The sequence below is a fragment of the Oncorhynchus kisutch genome, linkage group LG4 (genome assembly GCF_002021735.2).
Source record: "Oncorhynchus kisutch isolate 150728-3 linkage group LG4, Okis_V2, whole genome shotgun sequence".
Classification (NCBI taxonomy): Eukaryota; Metazoa; Chordata; class Actinopteri; order Salmoniformes; family Salmonidae; genus Oncorhynchus; species Oncorhynchus kisutch.
In genome coordinates, this window is record NC_034177.2 from 75,650,966 (window position 1) to 75,667,170 (window position 16,205).

A 16,205-nucleotide genomic window follows, 5' to 3' on the forward strand; every position below is an offset into this window, starting at 1 on the left:
GACCTCTATCCATCCTGCCCTGCCTGCCTATCTAAGGTCTTCGAAAGCCAAGTCAACAAACGGGTCACTGACCATCTCAAATCTCACCAAATCTCACCGTCAAATCTCACCGTACCTTCTCCGCTGTGCAATCTGGTTTCCTCAGTACACCTCAGCCACGCTCAAGGTCCTAAATGATATCATAACCGCCATCGATAAAAGACAGTACTGTGCAGCCGTCTTCATTGACCTGGCCAAGGCTTTCGACTCTGTCAATCACCATATTCTTATCGGCAGACTCAGTAGCCTCGGTTTTTCTAATGACTGCCTTGCCTGGTTCACCAACTACTTTGCAGACAGAGTTTAGTGTGTCAAATCGGAGGGCATGTTGTCCGGTCCTCTGGCAGTCTCTATGGGGGTGCCACAGGGTTCAATTCTCGGCCGACTCTTTTCTCTGTATATATCAATGATGTTGCTCTTGCTGCGGGCGATTCCCTGATCCACCTCTACGCAGACGACACCATTCTGTATACTTCCGGCCCTTCCTTGGACACTGTGCTATCTAAACTCCAAATGAGCTTCAACGCCATACAATACTCCTTCCGTGGCCTCCAACTGCTCTTAAATGCTAGTAAAACCAAATGCATGCTTTTCAACCGTTCGCTGCCTGCACCCGCACGCCCGACTATCATCACCACCCTGGATGGTTCCGACCTAGAATATGTGGACATCTATAAGTACCTAGGTGTCTGGCTAGACTGTAAACTCTCCTTCCAGACTCATATCAAACATCTCCAATCTAAAATCAAATCTAGAGTCGGCTTTCTATTCCGCAACAAAGCCTCCTTCACTTATGCCGCCAAACTTACCCTAGTAAAACTGACTATCCTACCGATCCTCGACTTCGGCGATGTCATTTACAAAATAGCTTCCAATACTCTACTCAGCAAACTGGATGCAGTTTATCACAGTGCCATCCGTTTTGTTACTAAAGCACCTTATACCACAAACTGCGACCTGTATGCTCTAGTCGGCTGGCCCTCGCTACATATTCGTCGCCAGACCCATTGGCTCCAGGTCATCTACAAGTCCATGCTAGGTAAAGCTCCGCCTTATCTCAGTTCACTGGTCACGATGGCAACACCCATAGCACGCACTCCAGCAGGTGTATCTCACTGATCATCCCTAAAGCCAACACCTCATTTGGCTGCCTTTCGTTCCAATTCTCTGCTGCCTGTGACTGGAACGAATTTCAAAAATCGCTGAAGTTGGAGACCTTTATCTCACTCACCAACTTCAAACATCTGCTATCTGAGCAGCTAACGATCGCTGCAGCTGTACATAGTTTATCGGTAAATAGCCCACCCAATTTACCTACCTCATCCCCATACTGTTTATATTTATTTACTTTTCTGCTCTTTTGCACACCAGTATCTCTACCTGTACATGACCATCTGATCATTTATCACTCCAGTGTTAATCTGCAAAATTGTAATTAATCGCCTACCTCCATTCCTTTTGCACACAATGTATATAGACTCTTTTTTTTCCTACTGTGTTATTAACTTGTCAATTGTTTACTCCATGTGTAACTCTGTTGCTGTCTGTTCACACTGCTATGCTTTATCTTGGCCAGGTCGCAGTTGTAAATGAGAACTTGTTCTCAACTAGCCTACCTGGTTAAATAAATGTAAAATAAAAAATAAATTCAATCTCTTTATGGGATGCCTAAATAAGTTCAGGAGTAAAAAATGTGCCTAATCACAAGTTGCACGGACTCATTCCGGGTCCAATAATAGTGGTTAACATACTTTTTGAATAACTACCTCTCTGTACCCCACACATACAGATAATTGTAAGGTCTCTCAATCGCGTAGTGAATTTCAACCACAAAGACTAGGGAGGTTTCGCAAAGAATGGCACTGATTGGTAGATGCGTAAAAATTTTTTTTTTAAAGCAGACTGAATATTTCTGAGCATGGTGAAGTTGTTAATTTGGCTTTGGATGGTGTATTAATCATTGGTGGAAAAAGTATCCTTGTCAGTGCGGCTTGGTTGGGTTGTGTTTCGGACGACGCATGGCTTTCAACCTTATCTCCCGAGCCGTACCGGGAGTTGTAGCGATGAGACAAGATAGTAACTACTAATAATTGGATACCACGAAAAGGGGGTAAAAATAAAACTTTTAAAAAAAAATGCTACTAAAAGTCTAAAAAAATGTGGCTTAAAAGAAACTTAAGTATCAGCTCCAGAGTGGCGCAGTAGTGCTATATGCGTCACTACAGACCCTGGTTCGATCCTGGTCTGTATCACAACCAGCCGTGATTGGGAGTCCCATAGGGCAGCGCACAATTGGCCAAGTGTCGTCTGTTTTAGGTTTTTTGGGGGGTAGGCCGTCATTGTAAATAAAAATTTGTTCTTAACTGACTTGCCTAGTTACATAAAGGTCAAATAAATACAAATGTTTATGTAATTGCTCAAATATACTCAAGCACTATTTAATTGTTAAAAAACCTTTTTTATCTACAGATAGCCAGGGGTACACTTCAAAACTCATACATAATTAACAAAGAAGTCATGTGTTTAATGAGTCCGCCAGATCAGAGGCAGTAGAGATGACCAGGGAATTTATCTTGATAAGCATTCAAAATGTAACAAGTATTTTTGGGTGTCAGGGAAATTGTATGTAGTGAGAAGTACATTATTTTCTTTCAGAATGTATTGAAGTAAAAGTAGTCAAAAATATAAATACTGAAGTACAGAAAACGAATTGAGTAGTACTTTATAAAGTATTTTTACTTAAGTACTTTACACCCTTTACACCCTACTTAAGTACTTTACATCCTTCCTAACTCAGTTGCTGGAGAGGAAGAAACTGCTCAGGGATTTCACCATGAGGCCAATGGTGATTTTAAAACAGTTAAAGAGTTTAATGGTTGTGATATGAGAGAACTGAGGATGGATCAACAACATTGTAGTTACTTCACAATACTAACCTACAAAGAAAGAAGCTTGTACAGAGATAACAATATTCCAAAACATGAATCCTGTTTGCAAAGGCACTTTGTTAATACTGCAAAAAAAGGACATTAACTTTTTGTTCTGAATCCAACAAAACACATCCCTGAGTACCACTCTTCATATTTTGGTTGTGGCTGCATCATGTTATGGGTATTCTTGTCATCGGCAAGGTCTAGGGAGTTTTTTAAAAAAATAAAAAATACACGGAATACAGCTATACGCACATGCACAATCTTAGAGGAAAACCTGGTACAGTCTGCTTTCCAACAGACACAGGGAGATTAATTCACCTTTCAACAGGACAATAACCTAAAACACAAGGCCAAATCTACACTGGAGTTGTTTACCAATACGACACTGAATGTTCCCGAGTGGTCTAGTTACAGTTTTGACTTAAATTGGCTTGAAAATCTATGACAAGGCTTCAAAATGGCAGTCTTCCAATGATCAACAATTACCTTGACAGTGCTTGAAGAATTTTTTTATATAATAATGGGCAAATATTATACAATCCAAGTGTGCAAGGCTCTAAGAGACTTACCCCCAAAAGACTCACAGCTGTAATCGCCGCCAAAGGTGCTTCTACAAAGTATTGACTCGGGTGTGAATAGTTTCGTAAATTAGACTTCTATATTTCATTTTACAATAAATTTGTACAAACTTCTAAAAACATGTTTTCACTTTCATTATGCAGTATTGCGTGTAGATGGGTGAGAGAAAAAATATAGTTTAATCCATTTTGAATTCAGGCTGTAACACAACAATATGTGTAATAAGTCAAGGGGTATGAATACTTTCTAAAGCATTGTATGTTATTTTCAGGTATACTGGCTCTGGCAGCCAAAACAGCGAAGTACTCCATCTAAACGAATCAATTCTCAATTGCAACAGATTCATAAAGCCCTTTACTTTCATATCCCATCAAAATAATTTCACAAATGCAAAATACACACTTACTGTCCACTGTTTCAACCGGCTTTATCACAGTTACAGCCGACAGTTTTCAGTGACAACACGTTTCTGGCAGCTTTATTCCGTTACACGCAGGTGTTCGGAGCATTCTAGATGGCTAATTAGCACAAGTGGTTCCTCTGTCTTCAGTCTGTCTTCTGTAAGCATGCACTGTAACATGGAGATATGGCCGCGAGGGAACACTAACCCTATAAAGGTGTGTATCAGTTTAACCGTATGTATTAAAAAAAAGATTTCTCGCTGATATGAAAGACAAGGTCTTTATGTTTCCAAAACCGTGATGCATGTCAATGTTCAGGCCGAGCCTATGGGGCTCTAAACAAAACTCCCCCGTACAGAAGATGCCTTTGTCCAATGACTCTTATGTGTGATGTAATGGAATTGCGAGTCATGACTCATGATCAAGGGCTGATCCTATCAAAACCCAAACTCTAAGATTGTAGTTTGTTTTTGTTGTCAATCTAAGTGTTTGTAAACGAACAATGTGCGCTGTGGATCTAAAATGTTTTTAAAACCACCATGCCAAATTCATAGACTGTCAGTCTGTTCAAAGGATTTGAGCCCATCCCTTAGTTAACCCCACAAAGTGGCAGCTCAAGCTGTCGAATTGCTGAATATGTGAAAGGTAAATGCAAGCACCAGATAACTAAATACCAGTGATGGATAGATCACTTTGCTAGCTAGGCCTGTATTACTTGCTTGACACTCAGCTTGGTTTTGTTTTCCAGGTGTGTATGGCATGCCAGTGCATGCTCATTGCTTGTGTTGGAGCTGTACCAGAATACCACATTGAACAAGGTGACTACACCAACCATGAGGAGCTCATCAAACACGTTACATTTACAGAGGACATCAACTCTATCGTGACGGAGGTGAGAGAGGCCACTGTTCATGATTCAATGGGAACTGTGCTGTGCTTGAGAATGTAGTGTCATTCACACTTGTATGGAATTGAACATATTTCCAAATACTCTAGACGCTGGAAAATATATGAATCTTCCAGTCTCTGTCCTTCCTTTCTCTTAGTGGTTCCTTATAAACCAACAGGCTTACAAGGTCAGTTTGGCAGGCTCTTTGTTCTTCGCTGGGGTCTTGGCTGGTAATGTTTGTTTGGACTCCTCTCTGACAAGATTGAAAGGAAACCAGTCTTCCTAACAGGTGAGGAGAATGAAGCTCACAACTTTACATATTATGATCATAATCCATATCCTATGAAGTAGTTGACAGGCTAATATGATGTAGTCTCCTTTTCAGCCCAGCTAATAGTAAAAATCTCAGAGATATGGTTAGGCCTCATCATTCATCATAAAAAAAAAAACTATTGGCCGTAGACTGCTAGTGCATTGATAATATGCTCTTCTACTGACTTTCTGTTTGATTGACGAACTGCTTCTCTCTCTCTGCTTCTCTCTCGGCCTCTCTCTCTCCCAGCTCTGTTCTTCAATGTTTTGTTTTGGTTATGCCACAGCCTTTGCTCCCAGCTATGAGGCGTTTGCGTTGTCCTGCCTGCTAATGGGTCAAATGAATGGGGGAATGTCCCTCGTCTGTTTCGTGCTTACTCAGGAGTATGTGGGCAAGGCCTACTGGGCCATGACAGGTACAAATAATCATCATGACACTGACAGATGTTTGTCAGACACAGCTACAGTAACTGAGGAGGGTGGGACTAGGATTCGACAAAGGGTAAATTGTAGTCAAGAAGAGTCAGTGGGAACAAAGTGAAATAAGATGGTGGTCTGGCACTATTGGAAAGTGTTTTGTCCCAACTATTTCAATGTAGTTTTTGGTGTTTGTGTTTTTCAGGGACCTTGCTAATATGACCTTTGCATTAAAGGCTTGACTGACACCTTTCCCAATACATTTGACCCCATATGTGAGACTGCAGTTTGCTGATAGAACAAATGGCAATATGCCCTTTTTGTCACCTGTCTTTGTCTTGTTCCTGTTTTTCGGGCTGAGGCAGGACTCTCCCGGAGTCTCCCCGCTGGCTGTATTCCCGTGATTACACGGAGCAGGCGGAGGAGGTTCTGCACTACATGGCCGTGCGGAATGGGAACGGCAACGCCACAGCCAAAGTGAAGCTCCGCAGGTGTCCTGGCTTCGTCAAGATGTAACTAGGACAACGATGGCCCTGGTCTCCTCGGTCTCGTCACCCACCTAGTGCTCCGCTGGAGGACCGTGGTGTCATGTATGTCTGGTGAGCATACAGACCATAACCTGAACCACTGGGAAACCACAAAGGGACTCGCTTTTTATCATGTCATTAACATGCACATGGACAGTGTCAACAGCTCACAATGATGCTTTTCAGTTCAGTATACATCGGTTTAAAGACCTTTCACACTGAAGACGGCAAACACGAATGACCATAAATTGACGCTGTCTCTGGATGTGCTCTAGGTATTCCTGCAGCCTGGTGTGCAATGGGCTCATCATGAATGCCAGTGAGGATGATGGGAACCGCTACTTCAGTGTTGCCATGTATGGATTGGTGGAGCTCCCGGCCTACCCTCTCTGTATCTATTTCATAAACAAGCAGTGGTAAGATTCTCACCACCTGTCATGATATCCTATGAATTGAAGTCTGTCAGTGGTGCACTGAATAAATGTCTTGTTTTGTGGTTAAAAATAAAAAGTTTAATTGTAATAGTTTCACAAGACTGTTATTCTCATCACACCTGTGCTAGACAGTTAGAATGTATGCTTGTTTTTAGGTCTGGGAGAAGGAAAACATGGCTAGCTTTCTGGGGTTATATCTATGCACTATGTTAATCCCAGTAAATGCTGGTAAGGGCATCCCATCTACAGTCTGACATAATATATTAGATACATTTTTATTCATAATGTGTTTTTTTTTAAAGCTTTGTTACCCTGTCTTTATTATTTAGGGACTGTGTTCAATGCTACCTCTTTAGATTTTTTTTTTTAGGAAAGCTGTTGGTCAGTGCGCGTCTACACTACTGAACTGTAACCCACTGTTATAAGGTGAGTGCAGTGCAGACAGAGCCCACTAACAGATCCCACAAAATTACTTTTATATAGTACAGTAGAGGGCGCTGTTTTTTAAATTTTGGCTTCAATGAACTTCTGCATTTCAAGTTCTCGAAATGCAATATGTTTTTGTACAGTATGTTGAAGAGGTACTTAAGAAAACGTTCTGTGCTTTTTCTTGATGTCAGGAACACTGGTCTTGGGGTCTGCTCAATGTCCTGCTGAGTCGGAGGGATCCTGGACCTTTTTTGCCCTCTACGGTACGTCGGCAGAATAGAATGAATATGATGGACAAAGAAATCATCAGGATTGTAGTTTATCAAGTACAAGGACCACTTTGGGCTTTCTGTAAGTGTTCAAATTGTGGTATATAGAAGTTTTGTTTTGCCTTCTGTCAGATTGTATGGTATTCACTTGAGCCCCTGAAGCTCGTGCTGCACTTGGTTTGCGGGCAGTAGATAGCCTAGCGGTTAAGAGCGTAGGGACAGTAACCGAAAGGTCTCCGGTTCGAATCCCCAAACCATATTGGGTTAGTTACGCCCTAGCCTCGGATGCCGGGCTTCTCACGTAGTTTGAAGACCTGGGGAAGTTCTCCTCAGGAAGAAGATAAAAAGGAGTGGAGTACATATTTTGTATCGGTGGAACACCGAACAGGGTTTGTGTTTCTGAAATGTTTTCTGATTTTCAACAGGCTAGCAAGCATAAGAGACAAAACTAATGTCGTAAAGACTACAAAAACTTTGGCTGACACGGTAGGAAAAGAGACAGACAAAATCAAGAGAAAAACAAAGACGAAAAAAAAGGAAATGCCTCTCCTGAGGGGCAATGTAATTTCTACTCCGAGCCAATCAAATACAAGCGCTGAAAACAATACTGAAGTTCTCCAGAATTCCAATAGTCGAGACGGGACGAGAAGGGTGGTCATGCATGACTAGTTACGCCCTATCCAAATGTACATTTACAATGCTCTTAAAAAGGACAATGCTTAACATTCTGTATCTTGGGGGGTTGGTTTGTGTTCCCTTTTACAGACACTTTGTTTGAAGAGGACCCTTTGAAAACGAGCCACAAACTAAATCAGTGACTATGAACGAGAAAACAATCTGACGAGAGGGACTATCGAAGCCTGTTCACACACGAGTGCTTTCTCACATCAAATCAGATGTCCTCTTGTTTCCATGGTGAAGCAAGGACAGGGCTAGCTACATGCCCGTGATGGATGGTGGACCATTTTACAGGGAACAGCACACATGTTTTGAATCTTTTCATGTTATTTTGTTTCTGTGTGGGGGTTGTGTGATACGTTTTGTACTGTACAATGAAATGTGATTAGGCCTGGCTCGCAGTCAGTTTCAATTCATCCCAAAGGTGTTCGATGGGGTTGAGGTCAGGGCTCTGTGCAGGTCAGTCAAGTTCTTCCACACCGATCTCGACAAACCATTTCAGTATGGACCTCGCTTTGTGCACAGGGGGCATTGTCATGCTGGAGCAGGAAAGGGCCTTCCCCAAACTGTTGCCACAAAGTTGGAAGCACAGAATTGTCTAGAATGTGATTGTATTCTGTAGCTGCTGCTATTTGCATTGAGAATAAAGATTATGTAGTAAGTGTGTATATATATTTTCACACAGGCAGCCCAATTCTGGTCTTTTGAACAATCACATCAGATCTTTTTCAGAGCTGATCTGATTGGTCAAAACACCAATTAGTGGGAAAAAATATTGGAATTGGGCTGCCTGTCTAAACACAGCAAAAATGTGAATGGTTTGTGCAGTATTCTAATTCCCCCCCCTCAAGTCATTGGTTTACGTTGTGCTCCAAGGTGATGCCAGAGCTATAATTGTGATTGTTAACATGACAGCAAGTAGTACAGTGGTGTGTAATACGGGTAACTGCCAAAATATAGGGAACACTGACAAAGTGTCTTCATGGGACATGGGCCACCAAGAGCCAAAACATCTTCAAAACACCAGTACAAGTGTCTGGAACTCAATTGGAGGGATGCGACATCGTTCTTCCATGAGAAATTCTATCATTTAGTGTTCTGTTAATGATGGTGGAAAATGCTGTCTCAGGTGCCGCTCCAGAATCTCCCATTGGGATGGCATATGGTTTACATCGTTTTCATGCTCATCTGACCACTCGCGCCCTGTGGATGGGGTCATTGCCATCCTATTGGGGCCTAGCCATGGTAGCCAAAATAATGGCCTGCCCAGCGTTTATATACAGTACATGACCCTAAGCATGATGGGATGATAATTGGTTAATTAACTCAGGAACCACACCTGTGTGGAAGCACCTGCTTTCTATATACTTTGTATCCTTCATTTACTCGTGTTTCCATTCATTTGGAAGTTACCTATATATTTATGAGAATGACTTGAACATGATCATAAATTACACAAAGATGTTTATGCCCTTCAAAATTACGTGATGAAATTTCTCTTCTATTAAAGCAAAATGTGTTACACTGTAACAGGGTGTATTGTAATGTTAATGGTCACTAAATTATTATTTTTTAATTTTGAGGGGGGGCATTGTAATGTTTTATAGCTATATAAATGATGTTGAATAAAAGTGATATATCGATACCAGAGGGCGCTCTAGTAACAGTCACTGCTATTGTCAGGGGTTTGTGTCACCATTGACGCAGACAGGAGAGGCCCAGTTCAACCATATCGCCCAGAAGCTGTCTCATCAAAGACAGAAGTAACCGCATAATGTTTTTCCCCATCATTTATAATTATGCCTTATGGCAGAGTTGGCCCATACCACCGGTTCAACAAGTAGTTGGAGCGAGTTGAAGAGTTTAAACTAATCATTGTTTTCATTATATACCTCTGACACTGTGCTTGCCAGCACAGAAATCCCCTTTTGAAGTAAATAAACAATCTTCAACAAAAGTTGGTTGGAAATATCTTGAATATACTGTATATAGAATGATTATAAATGACGTGAGGTCAGCTTAATATCAAGCTCACAATATCAAGCTCACAACCACAAAGGTTGCAAGCTCAAGTGCTTATTCTACTTACATAAAGTAACTCTTGTGGTCTGCTACCATCATTATTTTATGATTGTGCTTGAGGTTACTGCCCACCACTGATTTGAGGTCATGGAATTGCTGCACCTCACACTGAACAGCATATTGTGTGACAAATAGATTTGTCACACAATTGCTCTTGCTGCAGCATATTTTTGTGGATGGGTGAAAGAACGCAAAGCAGAGAGGTAGATAGCACACATGATGTGGCTGGGTGAGGTTACTTCCATTCCCTGTCTAATTAGAAGCCAATTTAAAGGCATGTCAGATGATTCAGCTGAATGGTTGTATAAACTAAATAACAAACAGGAAAGTCTGAAGCCGCAAGGTGATTTCATTATTCAAACTGGCACTGGAGACTGGGTAAACACACAAAATATTGTTCACACACTTGCCCACATACACACTCAAATACAAAGTTAAGGAACTGGTCAGATAACTAACCCAAACCCCAATTCGTCACTTAACACTCAAAAATAAGCATTTTCCAACAGTACAAATAATGTATCTTGGTATTTATAGTTACAGTGCATTCGGAAAGTATTCAGACCACTTAACTTTTTCCATACATTACAGCCTTATTCTAAAATGGATTAAAATGTTTTTTTCCCTCATCAATCAACACACAATACCCCATAACAACAAAGCTATAACAGTTTTTTTTAAAGTTTTGCAAATGTATTAAAAATAGAAAACTGAAATATCACATGTACATAACTATTCAGACCAATTACTCAGTACTTTGTTGAAGCACCTTTGACAGCGATTACAGCCTTGAGTCTTCTTGGGTATGACGCTACAAGCTTGGAACATCTGTATTTGTGGAGTTTCTCCCATTCTTCTTAGCAGATCCTCTCCTCTCGAGCGTCGCTACACAGCTATTTTCAGGTCTCTTCAGAGATGTTAGATCGGGGTCAAGTTCGGGCTCTGGCTGGGCCACTCAAGGACATTCAGAGACTTGTCCCGAAGCCCTTCCTGCATTGTCTTGGCTGTATGCTTAGGGTCGTTGTCCTGTTGGAAGGTGAAGCTTGGCCCCAGTCTGAGGTTATAAACTGGTTATCAGCGCTCTGGTGCAGGTTTTCATCAAGGATCTCTGTGTGCTTTGCTCCGTTCATCTTTGCCTCGATCCTGACTAGTCTCACAGTCCCTGGCGCTGAAAAACATCCCCACAGCATGATGCTGCCACCACCATGCTTCACCGTATGGATGGCACCAAGTTTCCTCTGGATGTGAAGCTTGGCATTCAGGCCAAAGAGTTCAATCTTGGTTTCATCAGACCAGAGAATATTGTTTCTCATGGTCTGAGAGTCTTTTAGGTGCCTTTTGGCAGACTCCAAGTGGGCTGTCATGTGTCTTTTACTGAGGAGTGGGTTCTGTCTGGCCACTCTATCATAAAGGCCTGATTGGTGGAGTGCTGCAGAGATGGTTGTCATTCTGGAATATTCTCCCATCTCCACAGAGGAACTTGGTCACTTCGTTTTGGTCACCTCCCTGACCAAGACCCTTCAATTTCGAGTCTCATAGCAAAGGGTCTGAATACTTATGTAAATAAGGTATTTCTGTTTCTTATTTTTTGATACATTTGCAAACATTTCTAAAATCCTGTTTTCTCTTTGTCATTATGGAGTATTAGAATAAGGCTGTAACGTAACAGTCAAGGGGTCTGAATACTGCCTCCAGTCATTTCCATTAAGTTGATGAGGCATAAGGAGGGTAATGGAGGTGTGGTTATGGGTTTGAGTGGGTGTGGGAGCACTGAGCTTGTGGCCAGGTGAGTAATGTCGACACTGACCCACTGCTGAACTTTCCAGGAACAACGCTGTCAGATCTCTAGAGAGAGTGTGTGTGGGAGTGCAGGGGTTGGAGTGTGTGCGTGTTCTTGAGAGCATGCAGGAGAGTGTGTATTTGTGCTTGTGGTAGCCTATTGTGTGGGTTGCTAACAGTAAATGTGCTTTCACTAGTCCATATTTGTGTTTATTTAAGCAATAAGGCACGCAGGGGTGTGGTATATGGCCAATATACCACGGCTAAGGGCTGTTCTTATCCACGACGCAACACAGAGTGCCTGGATACAGCCCTTAGCTATGGTATATTGGCCATATACCACAAACCCCCAAGGTGCCTTATTGCTATTATAAGCTGGTTATCAACGTAATTAGAGCAGTTCAAATAAATGTTTTGTCATACCAGTCGTATACGGTCTGATATACCAAGTCTGACAGCCAATCAGCATTCAGGGCTCGAACCACCCAGTGTATAATAAGATTTTATCAGTGTTACATTTTTTTATTAATGTTAATAGTCTTTTACCCACAAAATTATCCAAGTAAAATTCTAATAGTAGCACACAGATTTTTTTTGTGTGCTTTATGATCAACTCAAGAACAATCTAACAGCCAGTATAGTATTTTCTGCTGGTTCCTTGCTATCTTTTCTCAGACAATAAGTTAAAGGGCAAATAAATTATTCTGAAGTACTTCAGAGAGGAGTCAAATCATTACTAGTAGATTCCCCTTCTTTTTGTCTAACATGGGTATAACAACTCTGACTCTGAATTGTTGTGATTGTCAGTGAGCTCGTGTCAGAAGTGAACATTTTGAAAGATTTGTGGTGGCTAAAAAAACAGTTCCTCTACACAGTGAGAGGATGGGCCATAAACCCAGCAGTCTAACAGGGAACAATGCAGGGTCACTGCTCTACACAGTGAGAGGATGGGCCATAAACTCAGCAGTCTAACAGGGAACAATGCAGGGTCACTGCTCTCCACAGTGAGAGGATGGGCCATAAACTCAGCAGTCTAACAGGGAACAATGCAGGGTCACTGCTCTCCACAGTGAGAGGATGGGCCATAAACTCAGCAGTCTAACAGGGAACAATGCAGGGTCACTGCTCTCCACAGTGAGAGGATGGGCCATAAACCCAGCAGTCTAACAGGGAACAATGCAGGGTCACTGCTCTCCACAGTGAGAGGATGGGCCATAAACTCAGCAGTCTAACAGGGAACAATGCAGGGTCACTGCTCTACACAGTGAGAGGATGGGCCATAAACTCAGCAGTCTAACAGGGAACAATGCAGGGTCACTGCTCTCCACAGTGAGAGGATGGGCCATAAACTCTGACAAACTTTATTTGACTCTTTGCAAACTGGAATCCATTTATCCGGAGGCTGCATTCATTGTAGCTGGGGATTTTAACAAGGCTAATCTGAAAACAAGACTCCCTAAATTTTATCAGCATATCGATTGCGCTACCAGGGCTGGAAAAACCTTGGATCACTGCTATTCTAACTTCCACGACGCATATAAGGCCCTGCTCCGCCCTCCTTTCGGAAAAGCTGACCACAACTCCATTTAGTTGATCCCTGCCTACAGACAGAAACTAAAACAAGAAGCTCCCGCGCTGAGGTCTGTTCAACGCTGGTCCGACCAATCTGATTCCACACTCCAAGACTGCTTCCATCACGTGGACTGGGATATGTTTCGTATTGCGTCAGACAACAACATTGACGAATACGCTGATTCGGTGAGCGAGTTCATTAGAACGTGCATTGAAGATGTCGTCCCCATAGCAACGATTAAAACATTCCCAAACCAGAAACCGTGGATTGATGGCAGCATTCACGTGAAACTGAAAGCCCGAACCACTGCTTTTAATCAGGGCAAGGTGACTGGAAACATGACCGAATACAAACAGTGTAACTATTCCCTCCGCAAGGCAATCAAACAAGCTAAGCGTCAGTATAGAGACAAAGTAGAATCTCAATTCAACGGCTCAGACACAAGAGGTATGTGGCAGGGTCTACAGTCAATCACGGATTACAAAAAGAAAACCAGCCCAGTCACGGACCAGGATGTCTTGCTCCCAGGCAGACTAAATAACTTTTTTGCCCGCTTTGAGGACAATACAGTGCCACTGACACGGCCCGCAACTAAAACATGCGGACTCTCCTTCACTGCAACCGACGTGAGGAAAACATTTAAACGTGTCAACCCTCGCAAGGCTGCAGGCCCAGACGGCATCCCCAGCCGCGCCCTCAGAGCATGCGACCAGCTGGCTGGTGTGTTTACGGACATATTCAATCAATCCCTATCCCAGTCTGTTGTTCCCACATGCTTCAAGAGGGCCACCATTGTTCCTGTTCCCAAGAAAGCTAAGGTAACTGAGCTAAACGACTACCGCCCCGTAGCACTCACTTCCGTCCTCATGAAGTGCTTTGAGAGACTACTCAGGGACCATATCACCTCCACCCTACCTGACACCCTAGACCCACTCCAATTTGCTTACCGCCCAAATAGGTCCACAGACGATGCAATCTCAACCACACTGCACACTGCCCTAACCCATCTGGACAAGAGGAATACCTATGTGAGAATGCTGTTCATCAACTACAGCTCGGCATTTAACACCATAGTGCACTCCAAGCTCGTCATCAAGCTCGAGACCCTGGGTCTCGACCCCGCCCTGTGCAACTGGGTACTGGACTTCCTGACGGGCCACCCCCAGGTGGTGAGGGTAGGCAACAACATTTCCACCCCGCTGATCCTCAACACTGGGGCCCCACAAGGGTGCATTCTGAGCCCTCTCCTGTACTCCCTGTTCACCCACGACTGCGTGGCCACGCACGCCTCCAACTCAATCATCAAGTTTGCGGACGACACAACAGTGGTAGGCTTGATTACCAACAACGACGAGACGGCCTACAGGGAGGAGGTGAGGGCCCTCGGAGTGTGGTGTCAGGAAAATAACCTCACACTCAACGTCAACAAAACTAAGGAGATGATTGTGGACTTCAGGAAACAGCAGAGGGAACACCCCCCTATCCACATTGATGGAACAGTAGTGGAGAGGGTAGTAAGTTTTAAGTTCCTCGGCGTACACATCACAGACAAACTGAATTCGTCCACCCACACAGACAGCATTGTGAAGAAGGCGCAGCAAACTACCTGCCCTCCAGGACACCTACACCACCCGGCCATAAAGATCATCAAGGACAACAACCACCCGAGCCACTGCCTGTTCACCCCACTATCATCCAGAAGGCGAGGTCAGTACAGGTGCATCAAAGCTGGGACCGAGAGACTGAAAAACAGCTTCTATCTTAAGGCCATCAGACTGTTAAACAGCCACCACTAACATTGAGTGGCTGCTGCCAACACACTGACTCAACTCCAGCCACTTTAATAATGGGAATTGATGGGAAATGATGTAAAATATATCACTAGCCACTTTAAACAATGCTACCTAATATAATGTTTACATACCCTACATTATTCATCTCATATGTATATGTATATGTATATACTGTACTCTATATCATCTACTGCATCTTTATGTAATACATGTATCACTAGCCACTTTAACTATGCCACTTTGTTTACATACTCATCTCATATGTATATACTGCACTCAATACCATCTACTGTATCTTGCCTATGCCGCTCTGTACCATCACTCATTCATATATCTTTATGTACATATTCTTTATCCCCTTACACTTGTGTCTATAAGGTAGTAGTTTTGGAATTGTTAGCTAGATTACTTGTTGGTTATTACTGCATTGTCGGAACTAGTAGCACAAGCATTTCGCTACACTCACATTAACATCTGCTAACCATGTGTATGTGACAAATACAATTTGATTTGATTTGCAGGGTCACTGCTCTCCACAGTGAGAGGATGGGCCATATACCCAGCAGTCTAACAGGGAACAATGCAGGGTCACTGCTCTCCACAGCCATCGCTCCTGCCAAACATTTTCAACCTACAACCACCTAGGGGGACAGACGACAAGTGGGGTTGAGCACTACCAGAGGGGACAAGTTTAATCCTCCTGTTGTGTTCGTTTCATGTTAATTAGTTCTGTGTTCCCGGTCCAAAATGACTGGCCCATTATAGCTGATTGGAAATCCATAATAACACATACTGTATATTATTACCTAATGTTGTGTTAGATCTTTTTATCAACTCAAGTTCTTGTGAACATTACAAGTTTTGAACTTCTATTTGCTATTTATGGCCTGTAGGCCTCATTGACCTGATCTCATACAACTTGTTTTTTAGTTTTAAAAAAAGCATAATGTATGGATTATTTTGACTATAACAAATACTCAGATGAAACATATTGTGCTATTTATCACAGACTACTATGTGTCAAAGTTTAACAAGGACTCTCTTCTTCCTCATCAGTGTCACGATCAAAGA

The 16,205-nt window shown here is 42.6% G+C and overlaps 1 pseudogene; it reads left to right on the plus strand.

Annotated features, from left to right (window-relative positions):
* Window positions 1-4,706: 4,706 nt before the first annotated feature.
* LOC109888992 (solute carrier family 22 member 15-like) lies at window positions 4,707-15,779 on the plus strand (annotated as a pseudogene).
* The last annotated feature ends 426 nt before the right edge of the window (window positions 15,780-16,205 follow it).